Source organism: Aptenodytes patagonicus, chromosome 3, assembly GCF_965638725.1.
Source record: "Aptenodytes patagonicus chromosome 3, bAptPat1.pri.cur, whole genome shotgun sequence".
NCBI lineage: Eukaryota > Metazoa > Chordata > Aves > Sphenisciformes > Spheniscidae > Aptenodytes > Aptenodytes patagonicus.
In genome coordinates this window covers 120,596,945-120,609,758 of record NC_134951.1, presented here as the reverse complement: position 1 = coordinate 120,609,758, position 12,814 = coordinate 120,596,945, and positions in this window count along the sequence as shown.

Genomic DNA, 12,814 nt, shown 5'->3' with positions numbered 1-12,814 from the left:
TATTGCCACTGGCTTCTAAAGAAGGTCAAGAGCTATGGCGTAACAGGCAATGTCATCCCATAGGTGATTAAACCTGGGAAATAGAGAGGATGTTTCTCTCCAGGAAGGGAGGTTGCTGGTGGCATGTGTCATTAGACCTGGGGTGGATAATGTAGTCATGAAAAACCAAGTGATACTTTGATGATGGACAGTTATTTAGGATGCTAAAGGAGAGGGTTGACTGGGGAATTGCAAAAAGCTCTTATGAAACCAAAAGTGGACAGTGCAAATGATGGATGAAAGTCATTGTAGGTACATACCAAAGGATGCCTAAGGGGAAAACCAGGCTGTGCTTCACCTTTCAAGTGACATGCTCTGAGCTGGCCCCTGCCACTCAGGCACAAGAGCTTGGTAGCTGTTCTCACCCAAATATTTCCACATCTGGCAGCAGTAGAGGCAAACCATATATCAGGGATGGTTAGGAAAGGAGTAAAATTGAGAACACCCTCACCCTCGTGCCTCTCTAAAGCTACTGTGCACCCACATCTTGAGGGCTTTGTGCAGTTCTGGTCCTTGCACTTCCAGGAGATTATTAGGGGTTTGGGAAAGGGTTGGAGAAGAGCAATGGCATCAGGGAGTGAGATGTCTCCCTGCCCATCTGTGCACCTCAGAGCTGGGGAGCAGCTCGGGCGAGGAGGTGCATGAGCCCTTTTCCCGTGGCCACCTTGCCGTGTGTAGCACAGGGCCGGGTGCTGCTCTTCACCCCGCTCTCACCACTCCGAAACAAGCTGTGAGGAGAGCCTCAAAGGCCTTTTTCTGAGTGGTGATGAGGTGCCGCAGCAGCACCCAGTTAATCTTTTGCAGACCTCCCTGCGAGAAAGCCCCTGGCAACTGCCCCAGAATGATTAGGCTGAGCTAGTCCCAACCCCCATTTGGCCGCCCACATATAAGCTTCTGGTCCCCAAAACCCTCTCCAAGCACTATTTCCCTGGAGCTGGGGCAGGCAGAGGGTCCCATAGCTGTCCCAGCACGCAGAGCTCCAGACAGTTTTGGGAAAATTGGCTTTCCTTGCATCTGCGGCAGGAACAGGAGCTTAAAAATACTCCGCCTGCCCCTTTTTCTTTTAGCTGGGGCGGGGAGAAACAGATGAAAAATAAGTGTGAACCTTCCTCTTCCAGCCTTGGGGCTAAAGATAGCCTCAAGGCTATTTTTAAAGGCCTTTTTTTCCTGAAATGCCTTATTTTCATTTGTTTTCAAAAACTACCAATACATGGTTTTGCCCACAAGAGATTTTTCTTTCAGCAAAGATGCGCTTTATGAAGCTGGAAATGTGCCAACTTTTTAGCAAAAATAATCAGTCCAGCCTTTGTTTCCATGAGTGATTATAGGATTTGGGTGAATTTTACTGGATTTAAAATTTCTTGGAAAGCTGGTGGCCTTAAGAACCCAAAGCCTGAAAAATTAGTTTCATTTCTGAAAAGGCAATTTAGGGCCCTGGCAAATGCTCGTGTGTCTCATAGCCCGGCCCAGGATGTGACCCAAGTCCCCTGGGCTGCCTCGCCTCCCCATGGGGCTGGAAGATGGATGGGGCTGGCAAAGCCAGGCATGACATGGTTCCCGGGACACGAAGGCGTACCTTGCTTTCTGATACCAAAAGCTGGGTTTACACTTATCCTCTGAAGGGATTTGCTCTGTGGCTAAATGGTGGATAGGGAAAAGCAGGGTGATCTGTAAATCACCATTGGGTGGACAACCCCAGTGCTGAGTCCAGGGATGCTTGGGGATGTCTCCTTCCCCTGGCTGGGGCCAGCTCCTGCCCAGGCTCCCTCCTGCTCTGTGCCTGGCAGCCTCCATCCAAGGATGACCCATCAGTTCAGGAATATTTTCTCTGGAGGGCTGTATCAGCTGGGCTGGATGTTGCTGAAGCTGTGAGACAGTTGTTTTCAGTAAAAGTTCCTGGGAAAATCTGATTCGGAAGAATGTTGATGGAAGAAGTTGTGGGTCAGGGGAAATATGCATTTGAACTGAGAGAGCAAATGTGTTAATTCAAAAGGAATTTTTAAAAAAATGGGGTTATAAGGCCCTGGATCAGGCTCTCATTAAAGCCCATGTGGCTTCCAGAGAAAAATGTGCCTCATTTCTTGGATTAAGGCTCAGCTGGCTCCTCCTCAGCCACCATGAGAGCGGAGGAGATGCTGGGATCGGGGCAGGCTTCCCTTTGACACCTTCCACCAACAGCAGCATGCTCTGGGCGGTGCTCCCTGGACTAAGTCCTGCCCGCAGTCTCAGGGCACCGCACTCGCCTCATGATGCTCTTGGCCATGGAGCTCAGGCAGAGTGCAGGCAGGAGGTGCTCCTGTTGGGCTCCCAAAAACCAGAGCACCCAAGCAGAGGAGACATTGTGTTATGACCTAATTTGTTCTTGGCTTGACACTACCCTCAGTACTAATTACTTTATATTAAAGCATCTGTGAAAAGAAATAATAAATAAATAAAATAGAGCCTGCTGGAGAGAAGAGATGTTACACCATGATGCAAAGCACCAAAGCAGAAAGCAGGATTGCCTTTCATCTGCAGTTTGGAGCAATTTTGCAAACCCATTGCCTGGCTGCAGCCAGGGGTGATGGGCATAGTGAGATACAGGCAGCGATGCTGAGATACGGGTGCAAGTGGCACCAGCCACGCTGTAGGAAACATGGATGAGACTCTTGCTGGTGCCTTGTCACTTCTCAAGGCATCTCGTCAGAAGAGCTTTGGCCCTGGAGAGGAAACACAAAGCAGGCTGGCTCAAAACGTGGCACCCCGAACACGCATCCTCTGGACTTGGAGAAAATCCAGCCTTTACTGGCTGTGCCTCCATTTCCTTATCTGTAAAGCAGAGATGAACAGGACAAGCCTCTCCATGGATGACTGTGAAGTTCTCCAGATAAAAGCGCCAAATACGTATGACGATGATTAAAGGCATCAGCGCCCTTTGCTATGCACACAGTCTAAACACGCTCGGGCCGTCCCACGCTCTTTGAAAACTGTTAGATGTTTTCAAGCTAAATATTTATTTTATCTGCGTAGAGCCGGGACAGCCCCATGTCAGGAGATTAGCTCAGCTCCTTCTGTCAAAGGCATCTCAGCAAAAGTTACAGGCTCGGGCGGGACTCATGCATGGGCTGAACACGTGGGAAAAAATGCTGGAGCAGCCCAAGAGCCCAGTCCTGCTCCCAGCAGAGCCAGGACACCAGCCAGAGCACGCATTGGCCATGTGATAGTGCAATGGGCATTCCCTGCTGGAAACTTTGACTCAAAATCCTTGAATATCCACACAAGGATGCCATGTTTTCTCCCTCCTGTTTGGGAAGAAAGGGTCTTGAAGACCTTTGCCCAGGCAGGTGGTAAAATGTGATGATTAACCAACCGAGAAGTGACGTTGCCCACTCAGGATGGGACCAGTTAGGGTTAGGGAGCACTGGAAGCAACAGTGACATTAGCTGGTAACTTGGTTTGTCTTGATGTTGTTCTAATAAAAACTTGAGCTTAAAAAAAATGGGCATTAATGGAAAGTATTTAGCTTAAGTGACCCATGGCATGAATTATTTTCATCCAAGAGAGAAAAAAAAAGTGTGTGTGTGTTTGTGCCTGTGGTTGCTATTGCTTTCCCTGGCAACAACGCATATTTTGCCATGTATTTTGCAGGAACAGAATAAAGGAATAATTTGCTATGAGATGGCCGCAGGGCCGAGAGAGGAGCAGAGGGATTGAGCAGAGACATCTGAGAGCTGTGCCAGACTGACATGGGAGCCAGAGCCTGGGCTTCCTCGCTCCGATGCTTTACCTTAAGCCCATTAAAAATAGCATGGAGAAAACATTTGCGTGCTGTTGTTGCTTTGGGCCCTTGGTCCTTGACAAAAATGCAGCCTCCTGGGAGACCCACGGCATGTCCCCTCATTCAGGGGGCACCTTGCCCTCTGCAAATGTGTTTCTGCCCCATCCTACTACCCTTGGCATGAGAAAGTTCCCACCAGGCACAGCGATGGACTCTGAATGAAAAGTCCCATCGGACAAAAGCTCATCCCGGATGCCTTTAAAGAAGACTAGAAATCATAAGGAGACACCCACTGCATGCCTGATAACAACAGAAGGGGCAAAGTCGTGGTCCATTTCCAGCATGCCCTTACATTTTTTATCCTTGTGAACTGGGAGTGCTGGAAGGGAGCAGTGTGATAGGTTTTGTGCGTATATCCTGGCAGGGTCAGGAGATGGTCACCACCATGGTCACCACGCAGCCATCAGCTGGGTCTACGGGACTCAGAGCAATGGGCTCGGGGGGTCCTGGTGCTCTGCAAGGTCTCTAGAGTAGAAGAGCAGGATTGTCCCCGTTCACAGGAGAGTTGTGTGGCTTCGCACTGGGAGCTCAGGAATAGTGTAGGCATAGCTATGCAATCTTAAAGGTGTGACGAGCACTAAAGGGTTGGTCCCTGCTTTTGCATGAGATGTGAGCACACCTTGGGTGTGAGCGCCACGTTGCCTTCATTTAAATAGCAAAACAAGAACAGGAAAACGCACAGACAGCACATGTCATTCAAAGTGCAGGGGAGCCGTGATGGCTGTCAAAGCACAGCCACTGCTGCCGTCAGAGACATCAGCCACGGCACTGGCTGCACCCTCTTCCCCAGCTGCACCATCCCCATTCCCAGGGCAGCCCCTTCCTGCACCACACTTTTCACACCAGCCGGCAAAATGCTCTTTATGGGGGAGGGAATTTTTACTTAATTTAATTTATTGCCAACTAACACAAACTTCTGATCATTGGTTTGGTAATGAGAAAAAGAAAACATAAGCAATTACGTACTCAGGTAAACACTCAGTGATGCACAAGCTGATCAGACACCCATGCATGGACTAACTGGGTGCCCATGCATGACTTAAATGGGTGCTCATGCATGAGCAAAGAGGGTGCTCAGGTGTGCGCAGGTTGAGCACTAATGCATGAACTCCTCAAGCACCCATGCGTGAATTAATGGCTTGCTCATGCCCGAGTTGTTTGGGTGCTCATGCATAAATTAATTGCGTGCTTATTCATGAACTGCTGTTGCGCTCATGCATAAATTAATTGAGTGCTCATGTGTCGACTAATTGAGTTGTCATGCATGAATTAATTGGGTGCTTATGCATGAACTATTTGGGCTTTTGTGCGTAAATTAATTGGGCACTCATGCATGGGCTAACTGGGTGCTCATGCACGGATTAAATCGGTACACTTGCATGAACTACTCGAGCACTCATGCAAGGACTAATTGCCAGCTCACAGGTGAGTGCAGCAAACCCTGCAGTTCATGCCTGATATGTCACTGACCTGCAATGGCCAGACTGGCTTAGGGCTACACATGACCTCCATCACCCACTGAGCAGGTAGAGGTGTTGCTTGGGGCGTTATTGTCTGATCGCCCCTTGATACCCAGGACAGGCCCTACACACCAGTGATGCTGTGGACATTTCTACCCCTATGCAAGAAGCCACTGTTTGGATGCTTCTGACATCTCCTTGGGAGGACACCACCCTGTCTGCTTTGGGATACTGTATTTATGTATCTCCTTGTGCTATCACTCCGTCAGGCACACCAGCTATCTGACCTGGAGCACTGGGCTCACCTAACCAAAAGCTGATGGGAAATGATGGGCATATTGTCCTTGTATATAACACTAGCCAGAAGAATGCACCCTACTCAAAATAATATGAAGAAAAGCTGCTGGTGTGGTTTGCGAGGATGGGTGGAAAACCAGGAAAAAAACACTGTTGTGGTTCCTCAGTCGAGAACATCTTGTTCAGCCAAATGCAAAGGAGGTCCTTGAGGATACTCCTGCAGCAACAAGGAGACGGGGCAATGGCAATAATGCTGGTGCCTGGCTGGGGAAATGGAAAGGAAGCATTTGATAATTATCACAGCATTACCAAAAAATGTATGCAGGCAGCATAGTAATGAGGTCAGGACTTCTGCAGCATCTGATCCTTTTCCCTTTTCTTCCATCACCGGCACCGCGTGGAGGAGGGGGAGGAAGACAGTGGCTGACACCACTCAGCAATGTGATGCTCCTGCCCGTATCCCTGGCTGGAGGCAGGGAGGATCCCTGCCACCCTTTGGGAAATTCGGCCTCACAATTGCTACCAGACCGAGGCGTCCACAATGCTGGAGCAGCTCCAGCCCACAGTGGCAGTGGGGACACTGATGCCAGGCAGCAGCTGCTGCCTGACCCTGTGGCAAAACCAAATCCTGCAGAGCCAACCATGGCTGCTTATGGATTTCTGGGCTCTCTGCAGCAAGTTTTTGAATGCAATATCAATTGCACGTTATCAGCTTGTATAGGGAGGGGCCGAGGCAAAGCAAACAGCCATCCCAAAAATGCCCATGATACAGTGATCCAGCAGTTCATGCTGCTGAGCTGTCCTGGCAATCTGGCTCAGATGCTCATGCCCATGTCCCTGCATAGGATGTCAGCCCCGCTCACCACCACATTTTCTGCCTGAAAACCTGTCCCCGGGGCTCCCCCCAAGGGCATAATCCAGGCAGAGATGTTGCTGCATTACAAATGTGCAGGTCTTAAGCAGCCAGGAATTGCGACCCAGGCCTTGGGATGCATGCCCCAAGCATCGCCCCACAGAGCCTGCATTAAAATCCTGCCAGGTTTTAATGTGCTGGCTGCATATCGAGTGTGACTTGCACGTAGACATCCACTCATGGGTGCAGAGAGCTTGCTGCAGTCAGTTGAGATGATTTGAATTGGCATGATGGTGCAGTGAGATGGTTTTTTTTTTCAATATTAATGAACCCTTTTATGTTTCATGTCTGTTAAATGGGAGGAAGTGAGCAGCATGAGGTGTCCTGGGACTGGCTTACACCAGCCCTCACGCTAAATGAAACTCAAGTGCTGGTGAGATGAATTTTAGTCCCACCTAAAACCTCCAGCGTTAAGTTAAAAAGTGCTTTCCTCTCACCCGCCTCGGGGAACGCAGATGTGTTGGTGGGATGGGCAGGCAGCGGTGCTGCAACACCTCCACCGGCTCAGCTGAGCCAATGGGGCTATCCAAAGCCCGAGGGCAGGGAAACAACTCCCAGCAAGCCTTGGACCTGGGGCTGGCATAAAGGGAGTCCACACCAGGAAAGACCTAGAGCATCTCTAGGATGAGACCAACTTGTGGGGTTTCCTGTGATGTTGCCTGTGATGTGTAGAGCAGAGAAGCCCATGGGGGAAAAGGAGCTTCTACTTCTTGCCCTCTTCCACTGATGCTGTCCAAATGCAGAAGCAGTTGAGCCTCTCGGAAGAATCAAGACTTGGCATAAAGGGTTTGGAAAGCTTCCTCACTGGCCCCAGCAGCCTCCTGAAGGCTGTTTCCTCATTACTCATCTCCTCACACTGCTCTGTAATCCTCTTGATCTCCAAACATCTCTCAAAAGGCAAATATACTCAGTGTCATGTGAGACTGGAACAGCTGCCAGCACGCTGCCTTCCACGGCGCTGGGATGGAGATGGTCAGGGAAATGACTCCAACTCAGCTGGTGAAACAAGTATTTCTTACTTTTTCCTTCTTCCTCCTCTGATAGAAAGGCAGCTTTCTTCCTCAACCATGATGGGACCTCCCGTCTTTCAACACTGATCGATCACAAATCAAATCAATGCTGGGTCTTCAGCTTCTGGAACAGCACTTGCTGCTGCTGGCTGCTGCGAGCAGCATCTCCAGTGGATGTTAGCAATGCTGCTTAGATCGGCTCTGCACCAGATGTGCTCTGGGTTGAACCTGGTGGCTGGACAAGGCTAGGTGAGATTACAGCCCGTAATTCTGACTGTGGTTCCCAAGCCTTGTTTGCTTCTCCTCTGTGTGCCCAGGAAATTATTTTTTAGGAGGCCTGGACAGTGCCAAGGCTTGAAGGGAGTGCACGGAGAGACCTGATCAACCCAGGAAAAATTGGGGACCTGTTGCCTCAGAAGAAAGACCTACTTGAAACCTTGCAGAAACAACCCCATTCCCCCATGGCAGCAATGCCTGCTTAAGATCTGGCTTGAGATGCCTTTAAGGCTGGGCTCAATTTTTTTGGTTACACTGAAATTATATTAATTAAGGTTGGGAGGGTGGCAGTGCCCAAAACCCCACCTCTGAACAGAGGACTGGCTTTTAACTCTTGCAAAGCCAATCCGCTTACTCAAGCTTTCCCAGCCAGGGTGTGTAGAGCAATAAAGAGCCTCTTGAAAGGTCTTGACAGCTTGTCAAAGGAGACGTCTTACTTTGTGTATGCTGAAAGTATCCATGGCATGGAGTACAGGCAGCGTCTCCAGGGGTTTTGTTCTGCAAAACTGGCTTTCAGGAAAGACTTGTTGTTGGGCAATGTTTTCTATCATCTTCCCCATGGGGGCTTGAACAGGTTTCAAAAAAGGCATCAAATGCAAAAACATTGAGTCATGGGTTGGAGGCTTCAAGACGAGGAGCCCCCTTGGCAAAGGAAACACAGGAGATGGCAACCAGGTGAGAAAACTCATCATTTAAACCTTGAAAATCCTTTTTCCACCCAAAGCAGCCCCATCTCCATTGCTGAGTAGCTCTTTTGCACAGTCATAAAGCCTCTCCACTTCTACGCTATACATAAACACGTCATATTCCCTATCAAAGGGTGATAAACACACTCTAAGTGTGTTTATCTGTTGGCTGACAAGCTCCGCTTAAAAGCTTAGTTTGCTAAGCTCAGAAGTGTCCTCCCTCCTGGTGCGCCAGTCGGCTTGCCAGGCTGATGCCAGGAGGGTGCTGGAGAGTGTCGGGTGTTCCACAGTGGCAGAGCCCATCATTCAGCCCATTTAGTGCATCAGCTCTGTGCAGCTCCATGATCTCCAGCTGGGGCAGCAGAGGTTGCATTTTATTTGATACAACAACCTGCCCAAGCCCATGGCTTCGGCTGCTGGAGGTAGGGCTGGCTGGGGCTGGCACTCAGGTTTTGAAGGGGGGAAGGATGAGATACAAGTACTGTGGTCCTCTGCTGTGATGGGAGGCGCTGAAGCTCCCATGGCACTTTTGGAAGCGGTTGCCCACAAACTGTGTGCCCACAGTCGTGGTTGGAGAGAGGTAAAGTATCCTCCTTCAGCTAAGTTCTGGTCAGGGCAAGTATGGACATCCTCTGCCAGGACTTGATTCCTCTGTGGAGGGCAAATCCATGCAAACCAGGATGTTCCAGGCAGGGGGCAAATGGCCTTGCCCTTCGCTCTGTCTGCTCAACCTCCTCTTCCTCTAAGCATTTCCCATTGTGTTTCAACACAACCTGAGAGATGGCTGCTTCTCCAAACCCCACTGCCACCGTGCAGCATGCTTTGCCTCTGCAGAAAATGTCCCCTGAAGAGCTCTTTCTCCTCCCAGCTAAGACTACAGCTGAAAATGCAGCACAGGAGAAACATGCTCTGGCTGCGAAAAGGCTTTCAATGGAGGGTGTAGAGCACCATCTAGTGAAGGTTAGCAAGGAAACCATCAGCTGCAAATCCCGCGAGGAGCAGCAGCTCCCCGGGAGCCTATGGGACAGCAGGCTGGTGCAAGCTGTGTCCTGCTCATCTTCTCCCAGTGTTTGCATAGGGGAAACCGGTCCCAGCAGCAGAGCAGGTGGAAATCATAGAATCATAGAATCATAAAATAGTTTGGGTTGGAAGGGACCTTTAAAGGACATCTAGTCCAACCCCCCTGCAATGAGCAGGGACATCTTCAACTAGGTAGCCCCGTCCAGCCTGACCTTGAATGTTTCCAGGGATGGGGCATCCACCACCTCTCTGGGCAACCTGTGCCAGTGCTTCAACACCCTCAGAGTAAAAAATTTCTTCCTTATATCTAGTCTAAATCTACCCTCTTTCAGTTTAAAGCCATTCCCTCTTGTCCTGTCGTAACAGGCCCTGCTAAAAAGTTTGTCCCCATCTTTCATATAAGCCCCCTTTAAGTATTGAAAGGCTGCAATAAGGTCTTCCCAAAGCCTTCTCCTCTCCAGGCTGAACAACCCCAACTCTCTCAGCCTTTCTTCGTAGGAGAGGTATTCCAGCCCTCTCATCATGTTTGTGGCCCTCTTCTGGACCTGCTCCAACAGGTCTGTGTCTTTCTTGTGCTGAGGGCTCCAGAGCTGGAGGCAGTACTCCAGGTGGGGTCTCACCAGAGCAGAGTAGAGGGGCAGAATCACCTCCCTCGACCTGCTGGCTACACCACTTCTGATGCAGCCCAGGATATGGTTGACCTTCTGGGCTTGTCCAGCTTTTCATCCACCAGTACCCCCAAGTCCTTCTCGGTGGGGCTGCTCTCAATCCCTTCATCCCTCAGCCTGTATTGATACTGGGGGTTGCCCCAACCCCGGTGCAGGACCCTGCACTTGGCCTTGCTGAACCTCATGAGGTTCACACAGGCCCACTTCTTGAGCTTGTCCAGGTCCCTCTGGATGGCATCCCATCCCTCAGGTGTGTCGACCGCACCACTCAGCTTGGTGTCATCTGCAAACTTGCTGAGGGTGCACTCGATGCCACTGTCTGTGTCATTGGTGAAGATATTAAACAGTAACAGTCCCAATATGGACCACTGCAGGATGCCACTTGTCACCGATCTCCATGTGGACACTACCCTCTGGATGCCACCATCCAACCAATTCCTCATCCACTCGACAGTCCACCCATCAAATCCATATCTCTCCAATTTAGAGAGAAGGATGTTGTGGGGAACTGTGTTGAAGGCCTTAAATCAGAAGGGAGTGCAACTTCTTGTGGCTCTTCTTTTTCCAGCTTTCTCCTGTCACTCCTGGAGTGAACAGGGAAGCTGGGACTTGTACACAGATGGGCAACTCAAAGTTTTGCTCAGCTTTCAAACAGACACCGTCCCCTCTGGCTCTGCTGTAACTGAGCAGAGTCCTTTGTGAAAGGGCCCGGAGAGAATTTCAGGTGTCCTACTACTTCATGTGTTTGGACCTCGAATTGTAGGGGAGGTTTTTTTCTATGAGACCTTAAAAACACCCAAACCCTCTTTCCTGGTGCTCTTTTTTGATGCATGACCTCTCTCTACCTGCGACTTTGGCCCGAGCAGCTGGAGAGCTGAGATCCCCTCGCAAAGGCTGTGGAATGCTGCAGACTTGCCTACCTGCCACCTACAGTTGCTCTAATTAAAACCTCAAGGATGAGTTAACATGTTTCTTTTTTTTTATGGACATGTTTGAAGTGTCTCATTGCTTTGGGCAGTCTGTGCTGTAATGAAGCGATTAGCAACGAAACTTCAGCTTTACGATCGCCTTTTATGACAAAATATCTCAGAGGGCTGTCAAGCAGGTTTATTAGAAAGCAAAAATGCCTTTTGATGCAAGAGCAGCCATAGATGTCTGAGGATGAGTCAGTAACGGTAAATGACTGCCATCACTCCCAGCCAGGAGCAGTCTGGCCAGTGATGAGCTGCACTGTAGGTCGCTGGCTGGGTCATCCTCCAAGGCTGCTCCTTCATAGCAGCACAGCACCAATCTGATGAGTTTATCCTGGTGTCTGAAACTGGGAGCTTCATGGTGGGACATGTCTCCTGGTGGTAGCCCCTGCTCTGAGTTCCGTTGCCCATCTAAGCCTTCCTCCCCTGGAGGTGTGGGCCAGTTGCCTTTAGGCATCTCCTGGCTGTAGTCCTGCTGCTCTGACCTCAGGACATGGTGCTTGGCCCTAAAGCATTCCAACCCCTCAACAGGATCTCCAAGCATGGATTCAGCTCTGCCTGCACCAACGAAGCAATGTCACTTCTAACACCCCTCTCCCCAAATCCTGCTTGGCTTAAGCAATTGATGTAAACAACCTTCTTGCAAGCCCAAGTGATGCGTGGCCGCCAGATACTTCACCTCAAGGGCTCTACTGTCTCCGGCTGACCGGAAGCACCATGGCACCAGTGCTGTCAGTGCCGCAGCCTTCCCGAAGGGCAGACCTGCAGCTCCTGCCTTATGCAGCACCAACGCCCTTCAGCAGCTGGCCGCTGTGCTGGCAAACGCCAAGGCTGGAGGCAGAGCCGGGGACATACTGAGTGTCTGCCCCTGCCATCCCCCTTGGCAGAGCTGAAGATGCTCATGTTGGCTCAGGGCGATTTGGGGATGCTTTTCATGCCACTCCATGCAAAGCAGGACCTCAGAGGAAGGAAGGACTGTGCCCTGGGGTCCCACCCCATCCCCTCCCCAAGGCCATGGCGTGGCCATTTGCCGGCTGTGCAAAACCCTCTAGAGGGAGCCCTGATCCCAGACATCCCTGGCCAAGGTCCCACGAGGCCACAAAGATGCTGTGTGGGTGTCCAGATATAGGTTTTGTTGGGTTTGGGTTTTTTTTAAGGCTCCACGCTGCCTTTATGGCCCCACCGCCACAGCTATGGGCTCGTTTGCCCTCTCTGAACATTTCTGCACGTTCCTGCCTCCCCAAGTGCCTCCTCACCCACCTCCAGCATCTCTCTCCCTTAGACCTCACTGAAGGTGGGGTGAAGTCTTCCGTGGGGTGGATGCTGCCCTTGCACGGGGAAACCTCCTCCCATGATGGCCTCTAAGGGCATTGCACTCACAGAGGGCTGGCACCGTGCTGCCCTGGCCCCAAAAGCCAGCCATGGTGGTTGCAGCATCTTCAGCAATGCACTGGGTACAGCTGAAGCCTCAGTGCAAAATGGGATCTGGGCATGCAAAGCCTCCCAGATCCCACCAGGCCAAGGGGAGTACATTTGGGGTCTCTGCTCACCAGGCTGTTTCTCTAGCCTGTATGTCAATGGGTCTCCCGAAACCTAACCTCTGAGCACAGGGAGGTGAAGGAAATTTCTCCTGGCTTGAAGGTAACGGGACGGCGCT